Source organism: Danio rerio, chromosome 2, assembly GCF_049306965.1.
Source record: "Danio rerio strain Tuebingen ecotype United States chromosome 2, GRCz12tu, whole genome shotgun sequence".
Classification (NCBI taxonomy): Eukaryota; Metazoa; Chordata; class Actinopteri; order Cypriniformes; family Danionidae; genus Danio; species Danio rerio.
Window position 1 is genome coordinate 38,271,635 of NC_133177.1, and position 17,557 is coordinate 38,289,191.

Sequence of the window (17,557 nt, forward strand, 5' to 3'; positions counted from 1 at the left end):
CAAAGACGGGACTATCTATTTTGGGGATTGTGTCAGATTTATTGTACAGATATATTTATGTAAAAATGAAACATGGTAACCATATCATTATAGTAACCATAATAAAACAATTTAATAATGGTTAATAATTTAATAATAATTACTAAAACTAATATTGTATTTTAACACACCCAAAGTACACTCAAACTTTTACTTAATTTAATAATTACAAATATTTTTAAATAAAAATTAAATTAAATTAATTTACAAAAAAATAGTTTTTAGTTGGGGTGGCAGTTTAATTGGCTGAATATAATGATTAATTTATATTTAAATGTGAATAAATCCAATATGATGGTGTGTGCATATTACATTGGACAAGTTGAAATTGTGTTGAATTTTTGTAGTTAGTTTATTGAGATTAATTTTCAGATGTTCAAATCAATTTTATTCACATCCAATCAATATCCAACATGTCCATCAATGTCCAACTGTATATTTAACACTAATATCCCTTTTGCCTTACTAAAATATTCACTTAATCTCCCATTCACTTTCGTCAACAAAAACGATTTATGTACTTTTAATACACACAAATCAATGTTAGCTTTTTAATTAATTAGATGAGAGACAAAACTTTCTTTGAAGCTTTGCAAATTAATGAGTATTTTCAGACTGCACTATGATCCTTGAAAAATAGACTTTTTAAATGTGCCATCAAATCATTGCTGTTCTAAACAAGACTGACAAGAATTATTATTTAAAACATTTTAGTACACTATTGTTACACTGAATGGTATTTTAGTGGGTGGTAATTGAGCTTTTCTAATTTTTTAGGAGGGAAAAATGGAAAGCTCTATTATGATTTTTTTTTAACCAAGGTTAAGTGCTCATTCAAAACTGTTGTAAAAAATACTCTTGAGCATACAGTTCATCTCCATATACAGTCGAGCTGTTGAGCTCTCCATCAATTATACATAAGGATATTTGAGAGAAACATAAAAAGGCCATCACATTCTCATAAAGAGCTTCTCTGAATTATTTTGTCTTTTACATCAAGCACAACAGACAAAAGGAGAGCTAGAGGACAAAGGCAGCCGATAAATGATTAAATGGTGTATAATTATTAGAAAAACAGGAGTGCTACTTCAGACGCTTGACCTTTAAACAACACTGACATTTCCGGCTTCTTTTTTTCCAAGTTAAATAGTCCACTTAGAAAAACATATAGCCTATACATAGAGTGAAAGCAAATTTTGTTTACATTATCGCTTGAGTGCGCCATCAATATCTCGCTAAGAAGAAAAAAGCTTTAAAGATCTATTCAGAATCCCAGCACCTCTGTGCTTTCGGGTCCTTGAGCGGTAGCGGGGCGGACAGTGGCAGAGAGTTAGATGAATGGGGTAGGAGAACCCAGATCGATTCCCACCTCGACTGCCCACACACACAAGACAGAGGGAGAAGAATTGGGACGGGGTGGTAAATATGAGCTTAACAGATGGAAGCATCTGTGTTTGTTTGAATGAGCTTCTCTTGAGAGACTTACACCATGATGCATGCCTGTGCTGTAATGACACATTAAATCTGTGGTTAGACAACGGCTGCTGTCAGCGGGAGCATTTCCTCTTACTAGGCAAAAAAAGTGGATATTGTTACTCATTAAAAGCCCATCAGCCAAAATCACAGAATTCAGTTTTTGCTGCTAGAAGGCAATGTGGAGTCGTTATCTAAACTATTAAAGTGGCTAATTAGTGATCTTTTTAAAATTACTCAGACTGATTGAGTAGAGATATCATCTGTGCACATGGAAATAAATGGAGGTCTTGGAATTAAATCAAAACACTTAGACATTACAGAGTATTTACAAGGTCTTAAAAAGTCTTACATTTTCTTTAATATAAAATTATTAGGGCTGGAAATGTCCTAAATCTACTGAAATGTTGTGTTGTAGGTCTTAAATCTTTTTTAACAGGTCTTACTTTTTATAGATACCTGATCTGGCCATTAGCAACTATAAAATCACCAACAATCCATTTCAATAAAACCTAACTATTTACACAGCTTTTAGTTACTTTCCATACAGTAACATTTGTTTTAAAGTTCTCTATTTGTTTATTGTTGAGGATACTGACCTCACCTTTATTTTTTTAATAAAAAAATATATATAATTATTATATTATTATTAATTCATTTATTCGTTTTCTTTTCGGCTTAGTCCTTTTATTAATCTGGGGTCGCCACAGTGGAATTAACCGCCAACTTATCCAGCACGTTTTTACACAGTGCATGCCCTTCCAGCCACAACCCTTCTCTGGGAAACATCCACACATACTCATTTACACTCATACACTACGCACAATTTACCCTACCTAGTTCACCTGTACAGCGTGTCTTTGGACTGTGGAGGAAACTGAAGGACCCGGAGGAAACCCACAAGAATGCAGAGAGAACATGCAAACTCCTCACAGTAACGCCAACTGACCCAGCCGAGGCTCGAACCAGCAACCTTCTTGCTGTGAGGCGACAGCACTACCCACTGTGCCACTGCGTTGCCTATTATATTATTAAATGTATGTAATTATAATTATGCATTTTTTCCAACTCGGATATTCGGATATAACTTACAATAATGGGTCAAAAAGTTGTAGCCTAAATTTATGTTTGGGAAAAAGTCAAGAGAAACAATATATATATATAAAATTTCTTTAAATTGATGTAGTTTGTAATTTATTGTTCAATGTTTCACGTGAATTTAAATGTATCATCTTTTTATTTCTAAATTTTTGGTGTCTAAAATATAATAAATTATATTAATTTTATAATCTGTTTACTAAATATATGTTTAAATGTAACTAAATACATTATCTATATTCACTGACAAATGGATAGATTTATTTTCAAAATTGGGTGTATTCATTTATGCTGAGCTCTGGATCAAATTTTTTTTATTTATTATTTATTTTTTTACCAGTAGTGTTTCAGAAAAAGAAATGTGTAGCCTATGTAATTTGCCTGTTATGTCATTTTTTTGTTTGTTTTGTTTTTTTAATTTTAATAGAAAAAATTCTGCAAAATCAAAACAAATTATGCAATTCATAAAGTGTGAAAAAATCCAATGTAACTTATTGTTTTTCACTCATTGAACTTTATTGTTACACTAACTGAAGTTTAAAAAATCTGTTTCTCTTTATTCATTCATTAATTCCTTTTCTTTTCAGCTTAGTCTCTTTATTAATCTGGGGTCACCACAGCAGAATGAACCGCCAACTTATCCATCATATGTTTTACGCAGCGGATGCCCTTCCAGCTACAACCCATCTCTGGGAAATTTCTCTTTATTATTTTAATTTAAAATTAAGTTCTAAATATTTATCACTAACTATTATAAGCACTTAACATTGTGTTTTACTCCTTGAATGACTTTCAAATTTGTCCACACAGTCCATGCCACATTATTACACTATTTGTGTTCTCTGACAAGGGCGATGATGGTATGGAAATATCTGGAAGGATTAGTCCTACAGATTTATGTCATTCCATTTGCAGCAAAATCCTGCACTCAAAGGTCACATCAATAAGTCTTTATTTCAACCACATGCTCCATTAATCATTCAAACTCACGTCTGTCATCACAGAGGACTAATGTGCTGCCTATAGATCTGCTCTGCCTTGAGGGTCACCCTTTCTCTTTAAAAAGTGTCATTGATTACATTGCTTTCACACCAAAATGTGTGAATGTGTGGCATCCAATCTCAGTTTGCATCGGGCTCTTTTGAAAATCAAGGTGACATTATTCAAATACTGTATAATGCAATTCTTTATAATCATATGTGGGGACATTTTAACAATGATAAAAGTTAATTGCAACTGTTTTTTGTAATTTAAAAAGGGTCACAATTGTGAGATGAAGTTGCACTTTTTTGTTATTTGCATGTTTCCAACATAATTATAAATCAAGATGTAAACTTTGAATAAACTTTCTGACTTTTGCTTCTTATAATTTTGCAATGTTATTTCTTGCAATTGAGTTTACTGTTTTTTCTTTCAAATCTTACTTTATATCTTGCAGTTCAGACATTTGCTTTACCTTTAGTCTGATTTTATAATTCACAAATATAACATGTATATAAAAATCATGTTAAGAATAAAATTGATATATAAACTAAATAAGAAGTTCAGTCTGCAATTGTTTGTTTTAAAGTTCAAGTTGTAATCAAGCTGATATCTTGCAAGAATGAATGTACACACGCATGCACACACAAACACAAAAGTAAGTAATGTAGGCAAGGTAACAAGCAAGTAATCACAGCACTGCTAATATTCAGTACAACAGAATTAATGTCCATCCTTTTAAAAAACAAATATTGCACACACTAATCTTTCTGTTTAGTTGTTGTTATTCCTATATGCATTCAATTCCCAGCAAAGTGACAGGAGTGTAGCTGCGTTTCAGAATTTGTGTATTTCAATCAATTGGTTGAATTGATGAATGATTCCGTATTTTTCAATGAATCAGCGAGTATTGAAACATTTGCCATACCTACAAGAAGTGTCAGTGAAATTCACCAGCATGTTTAATGGATTGTGCAGTATACAGTACTCAGCATAAATGAGTACAGCCAATAACATGCTTTACAATAAGACTTGTGCACATTAGATTAGTCTGTACCAAAGCCAAAACTGGAACTAAACTAACAAAAACAAAAAACAATGTAAGATCACAGTCCAAAAATGAGTACAGCCAAATGAATATGTAAAATATTGAATTAAATGTTAATAAACAAAAAAATCATGTAAAAATCAATAAAATCATGAGAAACTTAAAAAATATATACAATTTTGTTGAAGTTTGTAATTTCTTTGGAATAACCCATTAGAATTTAAATCTGTTATCTTTCTATTTCTAAAGATTATAATCTTAGTGGATATAACAGTTTAAAAAGCTTGTTTGTTCAAATGCACCAGCATATATATTTTTACTTAGAAAAAGATCAAATTTTCATTTTCAAAAGGGGTGTTTCACATGTCTTTTGATCCTCAACTCGTTTGTTTATTACACAAATGAGGGTTGATATGAATAATCACTAAACACCGCGTTTTGACACCTATTTGACCATTAAAGCGCTCACGTTAAGATGACTTTAGATGTGTGCGCTCTGCTTGTCACAATGTGCGAATGAGACCAAATGCTGACCGCATGCTTCTGACTGTGTCTGCGCGCCGCACACACGCACACACACACATACACACATAAGTATGTGGTCTTTTGCGCTTTGAAGAGCGACAAATGTGTTCTGAAAAGGGGGCGGTAAATAATGGAATAATCATTTATCTTGATTAATGTTTTTTCATAACTATTAGAAGCCGAAATCGAAATCGGATTTTCGATTAATTGCATAGCCCTACTTATAGGGCAAATAAAAAGTTATGATATATGATGTCAAGATTGTTGTTGTTCACTTTTACTTTAACATGTTCAATTCAGCCAGCAGTCAAATTTTACATTCACATTTTTATACAAATCTTAATATGCATATGAGGAAAATCTATTAATGAGACCATTTGAATCGAATATTAGCAAAATGATCATATTTACACCACTAGCCTAATGTGTAAACCATGGAAATGTGTTTGTACAACACAATACAGGTGGTTTAAAATGAATTATATTCAAATATTGAATATTTTCAAAAATAGAGCTTTAGTAACAATTGAGCACATATATTTCAATGTTTAAATCAGCCCCAAAAATAATCTGTATGTGTGTTACTCTCGACTGCGCGTGAAGAGAAACTGAAAGTAACCCAAACATGTAGTAGACTACTTTAAAAGTCCACAAAGCACTTTTGTTTGATTCTGGATTTATTATTACTGCACAATCTTGGCCTTATGAGTAGATTACTTGCGACATGGGGTGATGTGATGTTGTAGAGTGAACATTTACAATAAATTATTATAATAGTTGCTTAGTTGTAGACAGTCAGTAAACAAACTTATAGGGCAAATAAAAATATGCATATGATGTCCAGATTGTTGTGATTATTTTCAAACTCATTTTAACTGTAATTTACAGTGATGTTTACTACTAATATATTCTGTAGCTTTTTGAGCAGCTGTTATATGAAGGATGCTTTTGCACTTTGCTTATAAAAAAAAAAAAAACATTAGTTATTAGGTACAGAGCTTCCTCTAGTAATTTCCACCACAAAAGAAGCATTTATGAGCAGAGCAAAAATAGGGCCTAATTATGTGTTCTTCAGCAAACTATAGAGACTTTGTCTAAGTACGAAAGCATTTTCTATGATTGCAAGCATAGGAGGGATTTGCGACTTAATGTAATGCTTTTCTTTTTTGTTCATTTCTGCTTTTAACATACCTACATTTACACAACCAGCGTCCAAGTGTTGTTTTGCTTTTATGACCCTTTTAACCAAAGGACCAACCTCTTTAAAGCAAACGACACATAGCATCAAATAGAGGTTTGGGGGCGTCTGGCGGAGCATAATGTTTATCTTTAACCATTCAGATATTTGTGTTAGAGTGTGGTTCTGGCTGCGCTTGCTGTTAAATTATGAAAACGACTGAAATATTATGTAACTAGCTTTTAAAGTGGTTGAGTTTTCACCTTTGAGAATTTGTGAAAAAATAGCATCATTACATTGCATGGCTTGAGAAAAATAATTTTGACTTTTTATTTTTTTCTTATTTTTCAGAAAACTACTGGGAAAATTCCAGAGCAGCAGACGGTAAGAGTGAAATCATTCAGTTAAATTTACATTGAATTATCACCTCTGAATAAAATAGCATACACAAGTAAAGGTACTGTAATTGCTGGTTTATTTTACAGTTTTGACTTTATTTCTCTTATTATTAAGATAAAAAAATCAAGAACTGTGAATCAAACCTAAATGTGCAGAACAAAATTTTAGAATTACATTAAGATGACAGAATTCTGAGTTTTCATATCAATATTGTAGGATTACTACTTTGTTATTTACAATTAATTTTTTGCTATCCAGACAGTCTAGAGCAGAGATGTCCACATTAGTGGCCAAAGTAGGCCAAAGTTAGCCTATGGTAACCCATGGTAAGCCCATTGATTTGGCCCACCGTCCCATCTAAGAAGAGAGGGAGAATGATGGGGATGGTTTAGAGCAGGGGTCTCAAACTCGCGGCCCGCGGGCCATTTGCGGCCCTCAGTGCAATATTTTGTGGCCCGCACCAACCACTGTACACTGACAGAATATGCGGAGCGGGGAGAGAGAGCGCTCCCCGCTCCGCTGATTCTATCCGTACACAGCGGTCACTGGCATTCCCCGCCCGCCGTGTAAACAAAGGGGCGGGGATGCCGGTGACGTCACCTCGCACCCCGCCCCTTTGTTAGACGCTGTGACGGGCGGGAAGGAGGGAACTCGCGCCGGCCAGAACCAAGGTAAGCTGTTCCCGCCCCTGCCTGCCACTTAGCTACCTATCTGCAGCCTGCCACCTACCTAGCTACAGCCTGCATCTGATATATATTATAGGTAGATACAGACTGGTACAGACTGATGTGACTGGAGTGGGGTGGGGGTGTTTTATTTATACATATATACGCCTTTTTTTAGGTGAGGGCAGGCACGTGCACACATAGGGCTCAACCTGTGCAGTGCACATGCCCTTTTTAGTCTTGGATAGAAAGTGCCCTTCCAAAATGATCAAAAGTGCCCCCGCGACGCGGCACACCTTCGGTCCCGCCCTTCAGTAGGCACGCGACAACACCGCTCTTGAGTACGCGCGCGACAACACAGCTGATCAGTACGCGCGCGACAACACAGCTGATCAGTACGCGCGCGACAACACAGCTGATCAGTACGCGCGCGACAACACAGCTGATCAGTACGCGCGCGACAACACAGCTGATCAGTACGCGCGCGACAACACAGCTGATCAGTACGCGCGCGACAACACAGCTGATCAGTACGCGCGCGACAACACAGCTGATCAGTACGCGCGCGACAACACAGCTGATCAGTACGCGCGCGACAACACAGCTGATCAGTACGCGCGCGACAACACAGCTGATCAGTACGCGCGCGACAACACCGCTCTTCAGTACGCGCGCGACAACACCGCTCTTCAGTACGCGCATCCACTCTGCAGTGGGTGAGGGAATGGAAGTTTTGATTGAGTTCCCCAAAGCCATACTGAGGGTCTCAACTGCTTCCGCTCTAAAGCCAAATGTGGTTCAGATTTGTGAGAAGAAGCGCTGTCAAGTCTCTGGCAGCAAGGAGTAGGCAAAAGATGCCATGTTCAGAAGAACTGTTCATAATCTTCACTCAATGTTCTATTAATGTTCAGGACACTTCATGTTCAGAAGAAATAATTAAAACTGTTAATAATGACATTTGAGGACTTTTTTTTTGTGAAATCCCTTATGCGGCCCAGCCTCACCCAGACTTTGCCTCCTGCGGCCCCCAGGTAAATTGAGTTTGAGACCCCTGGTTTAGAGACATCATTTCTAATGTAATGTAATTTTTTTTGTTTGTTTGTTTGTTTTATTCCTAAGCTACAAAAAGCGAATGCCAATTAAATGCTTCAATTAAATTAGTCATTGTTTTTAAGTATACATAATGTAAATCATCTGACTGATAAGGGACAATCCAGAGATATCAGTGAGCAAACGGAGAAAAAGGCAGATTCTAATTTAATTCTGTTTGATTAATGTATTTAGCATTGAACTCCACTGTGCTATAAATGTGATCATTTACATTTTTTATTGTTATAAGTTATAAAGTAAGTAATACCAAATATATACTGCATTACAATTTTAAGAGCCATGAAACCCAATTATTCTCAACTGTAGTTGGAAAAAAACTGGGGAGTGGGTGAGTCTAACTTTGTTTAGGTGAGAGTGTCGAGTGGCAAAAAAGGGAAGGGTTAGCATGGAAAGGGGAGTTTCAGTATGTGCACAACACCTGATTTTCACATAGGTAACACAAATACAGACACAGGGGAGATGGACAGTGATTCGGAGAGCAGCATTCACAGCAGATCTGAGAGCTGTGTGGAAGTGGAGGATTTTCAGTCCATAATATTGTATTGATATTTCTGTAAACTTAGTAACTAAATTATTTTGACTAAGGTATGTCTTTAAAAACTGAAAGAGTACTGCTGATGATGCTATCTAACTTTGCCATCTGAATAAACGTAAACAAAGGAAATTGATCACTCACTTAATAAATCCATAGAGACAGGTCAATCAACACGAACTAGAACTGCATCTTTATCTAAAAGGTGATGATTGGCAAATCCAGCTTTCACCATTCCTAAATTCAAAAAGCTCTCAGGTAAAAAAATGTTCCTTACAGACATATTTTTGTCGCATGTTAGCAGACCACTGTAATCCATACATGCAGATCTACACGTGATCGGTGCTCTCATCGTGGGTCTTTGGCTCTCATCAAGTCTTTGTTTGATAACTCATGTCTCCGAACAATTCTTCTACTAATTGTTCGACAACACAATATGGCATCTCTCTGAACACTGTAACAGGTAAAAGGATTCCTTGAAGTTGTATCATGCATATTAATGAAGTTGAATCTCGTTCACAATAGTGCTTACTGATTTGTTCATACCAAGTCATTCTCATGAATTAATAAACAGATGTGCTGAAGACTCAATGACGTCACTTTGTACCGTAACTTTGTTTTTGTTTTTTTTAAACCGGAAGAATGAATTTGAATTTGCTCTCTTAATGGTCAGCTAAATTTAAGCTGTCAGCTAAGTTTCCTAATAGTGTTTTAGCAACGTGGCACATGTATATGACTGTCAACATCCCAAAAAATGTGTTTTGGTGTTTCATGAACCTTTAATATTTCTAATTTATTTCTTAAATATTATCGAATAAGTCAGGAAATTACCTTTGGCAGCTTTAATGTAAGATAAATTGGTATATTTACCTTCGGCCCATGGGACTCAATGATATTTAGTTTTTGGCCCTTCATACAAAAAAGTTTGGCCACCCCTGATCTAGAGTTTACATTGTGAAAATTTTTTAATTATGAATTTTTATCTCTGAAATTCAACTTTATCTCTTAAAATTATTATTATTATTATTATTATTATTATTATTAATAATAATACTACTAATAATAATAATAATAATGATACATTTTAATTATGATGCACTTTTCTTAAACTTAAAGTGCTACAAGAAATACAATAACAAATAATAATGCAGAGAATACCAAGCTTGCCTACAGTAAAATCTCAATAAGAAGCCAGAAGTCATATCACAATGATAAATCTTTAGAAAAATTGTGAGTTTAATGGTTTTCTTGCCGTTTTGATCTTTAGGAGTGTATATTTTAGCTTTTCTTATGGCATGTATAAACAAAAAATCTGACTCAAGTTGAGGCGCCTGGAAAAGAAAAGAACTTGATGGCTCAATGCGGTAGGCAGCACTTTTCTTGTCAGTCTAACAAAAGCATCGCACTGCCTTGTGATAAAAGGTCAGCAGGAAAATCTTTATCACTATCAAGCATCCATCGTAAAGTACTGTTTTCATTTAGCTCCCAGACAAAGACGATGCTCCATGCAACCAACATCATACAGCGTAACCAACCATCATCTCAATCTTTTTAATTGTTGATTTTGCTTCATAGAGGAAAAATCGTGGTCTCTAAGTAGCTGTCCAGGGTGCTAAATCAATGCAAAGACATCGCTCAATAGAAGCTAACCTCCCCTCCTTTCTAAAAAGAGACCTCTGTGTGTGAGAGATGTGCTGCACAAAAAGACAATCAAGGCAAAATAAAAAATACCTCCTCAAGCCAGTCACACTTAAAGGAACACCTCTTTCCAAGCAAGCGCTGTTAAGTGGTCTACGCCAGAGAAAAACAATAGCAGGCTGTGTGTGATAACAGATAGAGAGGAAGTGTAAATATGCCGCAGTGTGAATGAAATCAATGGAGCCCACTGCTTTTTCTAAGTCTTGCTAATGCACTCAGCCTCATAAAGGATCTTTATGAGACCCACACTGGGGCGCTTTGTCAGGTTTTGATAATGTCTCAGAGACACCGATGACTGTTATGTCTTCTGGTAAAGAGCAGGGCCCAGATGAAAAATGAAATGGGAAAATTAGTGGCTGCCTCCAAAGGGAAATGGTAGAAATTGGATATTCCACACAGCAGGCTACACTACTGTTCAAAAGATCTTTGTATTATTTTTGTAAGTCACTTATTCTTACAAATGATACATTTATTTGATTGATATCTTCAACAAAAACAAAAGAAAAATGTTTAATGCTGTGGTGCTTTTCACATGAATCACTATAACTTTTTTCAATAGACTACATGCACAGCTAGTGTTTTTCAGCCAATGATGAACTTTCGGTGAAAGCTTTACGTGACTTTTCAATTTCATAAGGTTCCTTTTACAGCATCAATGTTGTAATGTAATTCAAATATAATCAGTTAAATAGACTTAAGCATCTATTTGGTCGTTAAAGCGTAAAGAGACGAACAACCTGAACGCAGGCACCGTCAACACGCATTTCTGAACGAGCAGAAATTCCATTGAAATTACTGGGGTAAAATTAATTTCAATATTTTAAAGACATGACGTGGAAAAATAAAATGTATTGCAGTGCTTCTTGTTTGGTCTGATACCCACTTTATATTGCATCTCAGCCTGGCAGTGAAGATTGCTGTTTTTTTTTAAAGAAATCAGATCTTAAACACAGCAATTTTGTATGGAATGACAATTAACTGGAAGCCCTGGGGCTGGCTGACTGAAATGAACAGTCTGTGTGTAAATACTCCATTTAGTTTATGGTAATTCATTGTTTTAATTTTGGATAATGTATATAAAAATGATATTTCTTACATCTTGACTTTACAGCAGATTTAATGTTGGTCTCTTTTTAAAGACTTAAGGACTTAAGTAAATACTATTGGTGATTAAGTAGATCAATATTAAGTAGAAAAACCTTTATAAAAAAGTGCTTTTATTAAATAGTAAAACAAACAAAAAAACATTATTTTCAAATTTCATATTTTCCTAAACATTGCAGTTTTACACTAAAATTCCTATTAAATTAATGAATTATTTGTTTTTATAAAAATTAATTTAAAATTTGACTGTTGATTTGATAAATTTTAATGTGTTCTTCTAAATATTAGCTTCTTAGTCAAATAAAAAAATGAAAACAAATCTTACATGGTAGTGTTTATGCAGTATGTGCATTCAAAAAATCCACATAGGCTCATTCTGAAAATGCAGCCCTATAAACATTGCTGGAGATTGCAAATTATGTAGCCAGAAGTATGTTCGTCTTTAAAATGAACGCTATGGGGGCAGTATGACGCTATTCCTTTTGTCGCTAGCAGCTGGCTATTTACCTACGTATATGGACAGCTTTCTTGCTGTTTCCAGTTTGTCCAGTAGCTCGACATGTATGTCGCCAGACTTCAGATGCAGACCGTAATGACGAGGTTTGAGTCCAGCAAAGAACAGTTCCAGAAAGCAGAAAAGACAAAAACAAAAGGCAAAAAAATAAATAAACAAGTAAACAACAGGGTGAGAATGTGGTAAAATATGAAAACGTGGTAAAAAGCAGGCAGCTTTTCTTTTTCTGGATTGCTTTTTAAATCTTTTAGTTGGGTTTAAGGACGTTGGTTGGCGCTGGTCAATCGGTGCTTTTTAAAACACTATCGGTTGGGTTTTGGGAGAGGGTGGGTGAATCGGTCGGTCAGTCAATCGGTCAATTATTCAGTCAGTCAGTCAGTCGACAGCTGCCTTTGTTGGAAAAAACTGCTCAAACTGTTAGAAGAAGAGCAGGCGTGAATGACGCTTGCAAGAGAAATCTGAGATCGCAAAAAGCGTACACAGCAGCCTCTGGCGTTTTCACGAAAACAAAAACTGAAAAAAAGTACTCCTGGGACGTATTTGGTGCTCTCCAGAAATTTTTATAGAGCTATGTTTTCAAAATGAGCCTGGGTAGCAAAAAATATATTTTCAGTTGAAATGTTTAGTAGTAAAAAATAAGTTGTGACTCTGCTTTTTTAGATAAGTTTGTGTCTAAGGACTGTGCTGCATTAAGGACACTGTATTCTGCTTCTGTGGCCACCACACACACACACCGAGAAGATGAGAATGAATGGATTCAGGGTCCTGAGTTCAATTCACAGAAAGCCTTTTGTAGTTAAAAGGCCAGGCCGTTACAGTACAGCAAGGCCTTTTTCAAAAGCATTTGGCAGAAAGTGGATTAAGTTATTGATTTGCGGAAAATGTCACAGCATAAATATTTGTGTTTTAATGCAGTACAGTGCAATCAGTGTTGACTTTTCTCAATGAGTTTTTCATTTCGGCTCTACAGCTGGAGCGAGCGGAAACTGTTGCCACAATTCACGCTCTTCTCAAATAAGGGCTTATGTGTTTAGCATAGCTGAATGATTAGCATGCAAAGCCAAATGAATTGCTTTCATTGATTGAGTTTCACACTGTCATTAGCAGAAATGAAGACAGACAAGGGGCCGTGGATGACTTGGCTCTTTGTGGCGGAAAGCGTTGATGATAAAACATATATCTTGTGGGATCTCACTTAACCTTTTTGTATTGCTGTTTAAATGTGATGAATGACTGCATTAAACCAAAGTGAAACATTTTATTATTCTTGACAGTTGTGGAGTGCCTTGGGTTTCAGGGCTTTTCTTCTATGCCTAGTGGAAATCGTTAAATGACAGGTGTTCATTGTTGTTTGCTGGTATAAATATATATATATATATATATATATATATATATATATATATATATATATATATATATATATATATATATATATATATATATATATATATATATATATATATATAGCAGATTTTTGATTTATTATATTCAGCATCTCTGAAACTTTCCTTTGCTCAAACTTTTTAAACTAGGTCATTTTTTAGAGAATGTATGAGGTAGTTCTTTTATATATATAAATGTATTTATATAAATATATTTTAGCTTGAGGTCAGTCCTCTGAGATCTGTTGTAGGAAGTTTGGAGGCCATTATGTCACCAGGACAAAAGGGGAAAGATGCCATTTTAATTAAAGTTGGCAGATTTACCATCCACATAGGGTTTAAAACATCACCCGTCTGTGCAGATCGAGGCCGAAGTACCAGCGATAAAAATGATTTATGCTAGCCAGGGCAGTGGAGAGATTTCTCTAAGGGATTGGTGGAGGAATTAGCACAGGCATTGGAAGGCTGTACTGTAATGAGGAGGAATGACATTAGATTCATACCCTTAAAAACGAATGGTGCAGACGGGCCAAACAATCAGTTACTGCCTCAAGATGGGCTCAACCACCGCCTTGAGACACACTTTCAGCCTGGGATTAGAAGACAAAAGATAGTATATCATAAAAAAAGAGATTCTAAGTTGTTATTGGGGTTTTAATTAGTTTTATACTCAAATTAATTGCATATGGCAACGCTGTTATTGTTAACTAAAATTATTAAAACATAGTTTTCAGTAAGTGAAATGCAATAACACAAGTATTTATTTAAAAGATTATATTCTAAAAATATATAAAAAATCTTAAATAATTTACAATAATAAAAATAGTTATTATTATTATTATTAGTAAATAATAATAATAATAAACAAAATTAGCAGTGTTCGCAAAAATGTTTTTTTATTGCTTCGAACTGTCGAACTTTGTCGAGCTGCATATAGATGCATTTGCTCATCAGTGTTTCTGACTTTTGTATTACTCTGAGCTGAACTAAACTAAACTTCAACTCTGAAAACTGGACTAAAGCTATTTCATTTTGGTGGATTTTTAGCTTCATTATTCCAGTCCAATCACTCTAATATGAATAATAATAATTATTATCATTACTATTATTTCCTAGAGATTGGTTGCAGCTGGAAGGGCATCCGCTGCGCAAAACATGTGCTGGATAGTTGGCGGTTCATTCCACTGTGGGGACCTCAGATTAATAAAGGGACTAAGCCGAAAATAAAATGAATGAATAATTACTATTATTAATAATATTTTTATTATTGAAATAGTAATAAAACCAATAATGACTGGAGTAATAATTTCATTTGAACCTACATAAAATAAAAAAGCCGTTATTTAAAATTTTAATAAATGTATAAAAATTTATTTATTTATTTACATTTAATAAATGCTGCCTTGATGAACAAAATAATTTTATTTAAAAAGACATTAAAACAAAACTGACCACAACCTTGTGACCGGTGGTGTATAGTGTAAGTCTTGTTCTACTTACACAGTATAAATGTGTGTAGTATAAATGTTGATAGTCATTAACAGCATCAGTTTCATCATTTAAAAATCCTCTTCTTCCTCTTCTTTGTCATAGTACGGATTTATAAAATGCACACCTCAAAATTTGAGCTCATCCTGGTACTTTTTGTCTCATGTTTTATTAGTTCAGACAGACTGCATTTGTACATTGTATACTCTTTTTCAAATGCTAAATAGTAGGGACGAATGCAATTTCAGATACAGTCACATTCTCACTTGGTGCCCTTAAGGAAACACTTGATGAAAACGAAATATATATATATATATATATATATATATATATATATATATATATATATATATATATATATATATATATATATATATATATATATATATATATATATATATATATATTATTGTGGACTTGTACAACTCTTTCGTTTATTATTTAAATGATGTTTGTTTATGGTATGAATTAGATTGTTAATAGTATTCTATAATGAAATGTACTACATTAAACTTACAGTTATATTTTATTATTAGCCATATTTTAGATACACTTGTGCACAATGCATTGTAAACCATCTTCACTTGTAAATAAGATTATTATTTCAGTTTCAACATAAACAGTTTAAAATTCAGTGAAGCATTTATTGCGCATCTTCATCAAGAGCAGATCATTATTTTTGTGGCAATAGGATCTGCAGCTCTCGGATATAATAGAAAAGCTGTTTAAATCCCTTAATTATAATCCTGATCTTCCAATTGCACGTCCTTAGTGTGCTTTCAGCCAGAGCCAGGGAAAAAGAAATGAAAATGCTTTCTGTTTGTAAAACAAAACACTTGGACCTGTTTCCTTGAGCAGACATCTTCACATGTTGACAGCATAAGTGTATAAGGAAAATAAATGCTTGCTTTGTTGATCTTACCACTTTGACCTCCGTACAGTGATGAGTCAAAGACCTGCTCTCATAGCGCTCAGCTGTTAGTAATGGTCTCAGAAGATACATTTCTACACTTAGCTGGTTTTTAAGGAAGAAAGGCAAATGTTTGAAGCGTTTATGTGCAAAAAAAGGCACTGCAAAGACTCCAGGCACCAGATGCTGGAGACATGAAAGCAGGACCTTCAAAAACATTACGCTCCCTTTGTTTCTCCATCTCAGACAGCTCACTCTGCTCGGAGTCCCTCTTTCCCATGAAACCGAGCTCAATTGATTCCGTGAAAAGATAATCATATTATTCCTCTCCCCCACGGAGAGACAAGACGATTGCATCTCTGGCGTGGTGTTGTCTGTCAGCATTGGAATTTTTAATTAGCACCTGGAAGCTCATGTTTTATTCTTCCCTGTGGCACGTTTGAGAGGAGCCCAGTCGAAAACTGTTCATGTAGCCATTTGGAGCATCAGTGGTGTCTCCACAGGAGCTAGCGTCTGAAGCATGCATAGAGGGAGTTGAAAAAACATTTCTGCATTTTGGGAATAGAGGTGGGCAATAGGTTATGCTAGGTCAACAGTGGTAAGTACTGTACGGCCTCAGGACTGTGTTATGAATCCTACATTCTTGATGATCTGGATACTATTTTCTATAACCTAATATATGTTTTTATGCATATCTTTTTTAAAACAAGTGTGCGTAGATGTGTGGAGTCTGTTTGAGCATGTGTAAATGACCTAGATTTTAAAATTAAATTAAATTTTTGTTTAAGTTTTAGTTTAGTTTAGATTAGTCTAGGTTTTGTTTTGTTTAAATATTTGTTTAAAATATTATTTACAGGATAGAAGAGTTATTTTATTTAGAAGAGATTCTGCTAATTTAGGTTTTGTTTTGTTTTTTCTTGTCTTTTTTTATTTCGTTTTGTATAAATAGTTGTTCAAAATATTATTTACAGGATATACAAGAGTTATTTTATTTAGAAGACATTCTGCTAATTTAGGTTTTGTTTTGTTTTGTTTTGTTTTGTTTTGTTTTGTTTTGTTTTGTTTTGTTTTGTTTTGTTTTGTTTTGTTTTGTTTTGTTTTGTTTTGTTTTGTTTTGTTTGTTGAATACCTTCATTCAGCAAGCATGCGTTAAACTGAGCAAAAGTGACATTAGTGGTTCATTTATAGTAAGAACTTGATCTGAACTCAAAAAGAGCAAACAACAAAAAGTGCTGCAAAATTTTTAGACTATACCAGCTGCCATAGTTGTATGCGATGTGTACTATGGGTTGAGGTTATACAGTGTTTCAGCACCTCTATGGTAGCTCGCAAACAAACTTTTAAAGTGACTTTGTGCCTTTGCCTTTTGCAGTGCTTAAAACATAGTTTTGAAGCTACATCTGCGCTTCACTCT

General features: G+C 34.6%; 1 protein-coding gene across 9 annotated transcripts in view; it reads left to right on the top strand.

Annotated features, from left to right (window-relative positions):
• The window catches only part of tnr (tenascin R (restrictin, janusin)), a 238,342-nt gene that overhangs the window by 55,351 nt on the left and 165,434 nt on the right, over nt 1-17,557 (top strand). For all 9 annotated transcript variants that reach the window (XR_012385660.1, XR_012385666.1, NM_194383.1 and 6 more), the window contains 1 exon segment: nt 6,693-6,725. The gene's annotated coding sequence lies outside the window, so the exon portion shown is untranslated.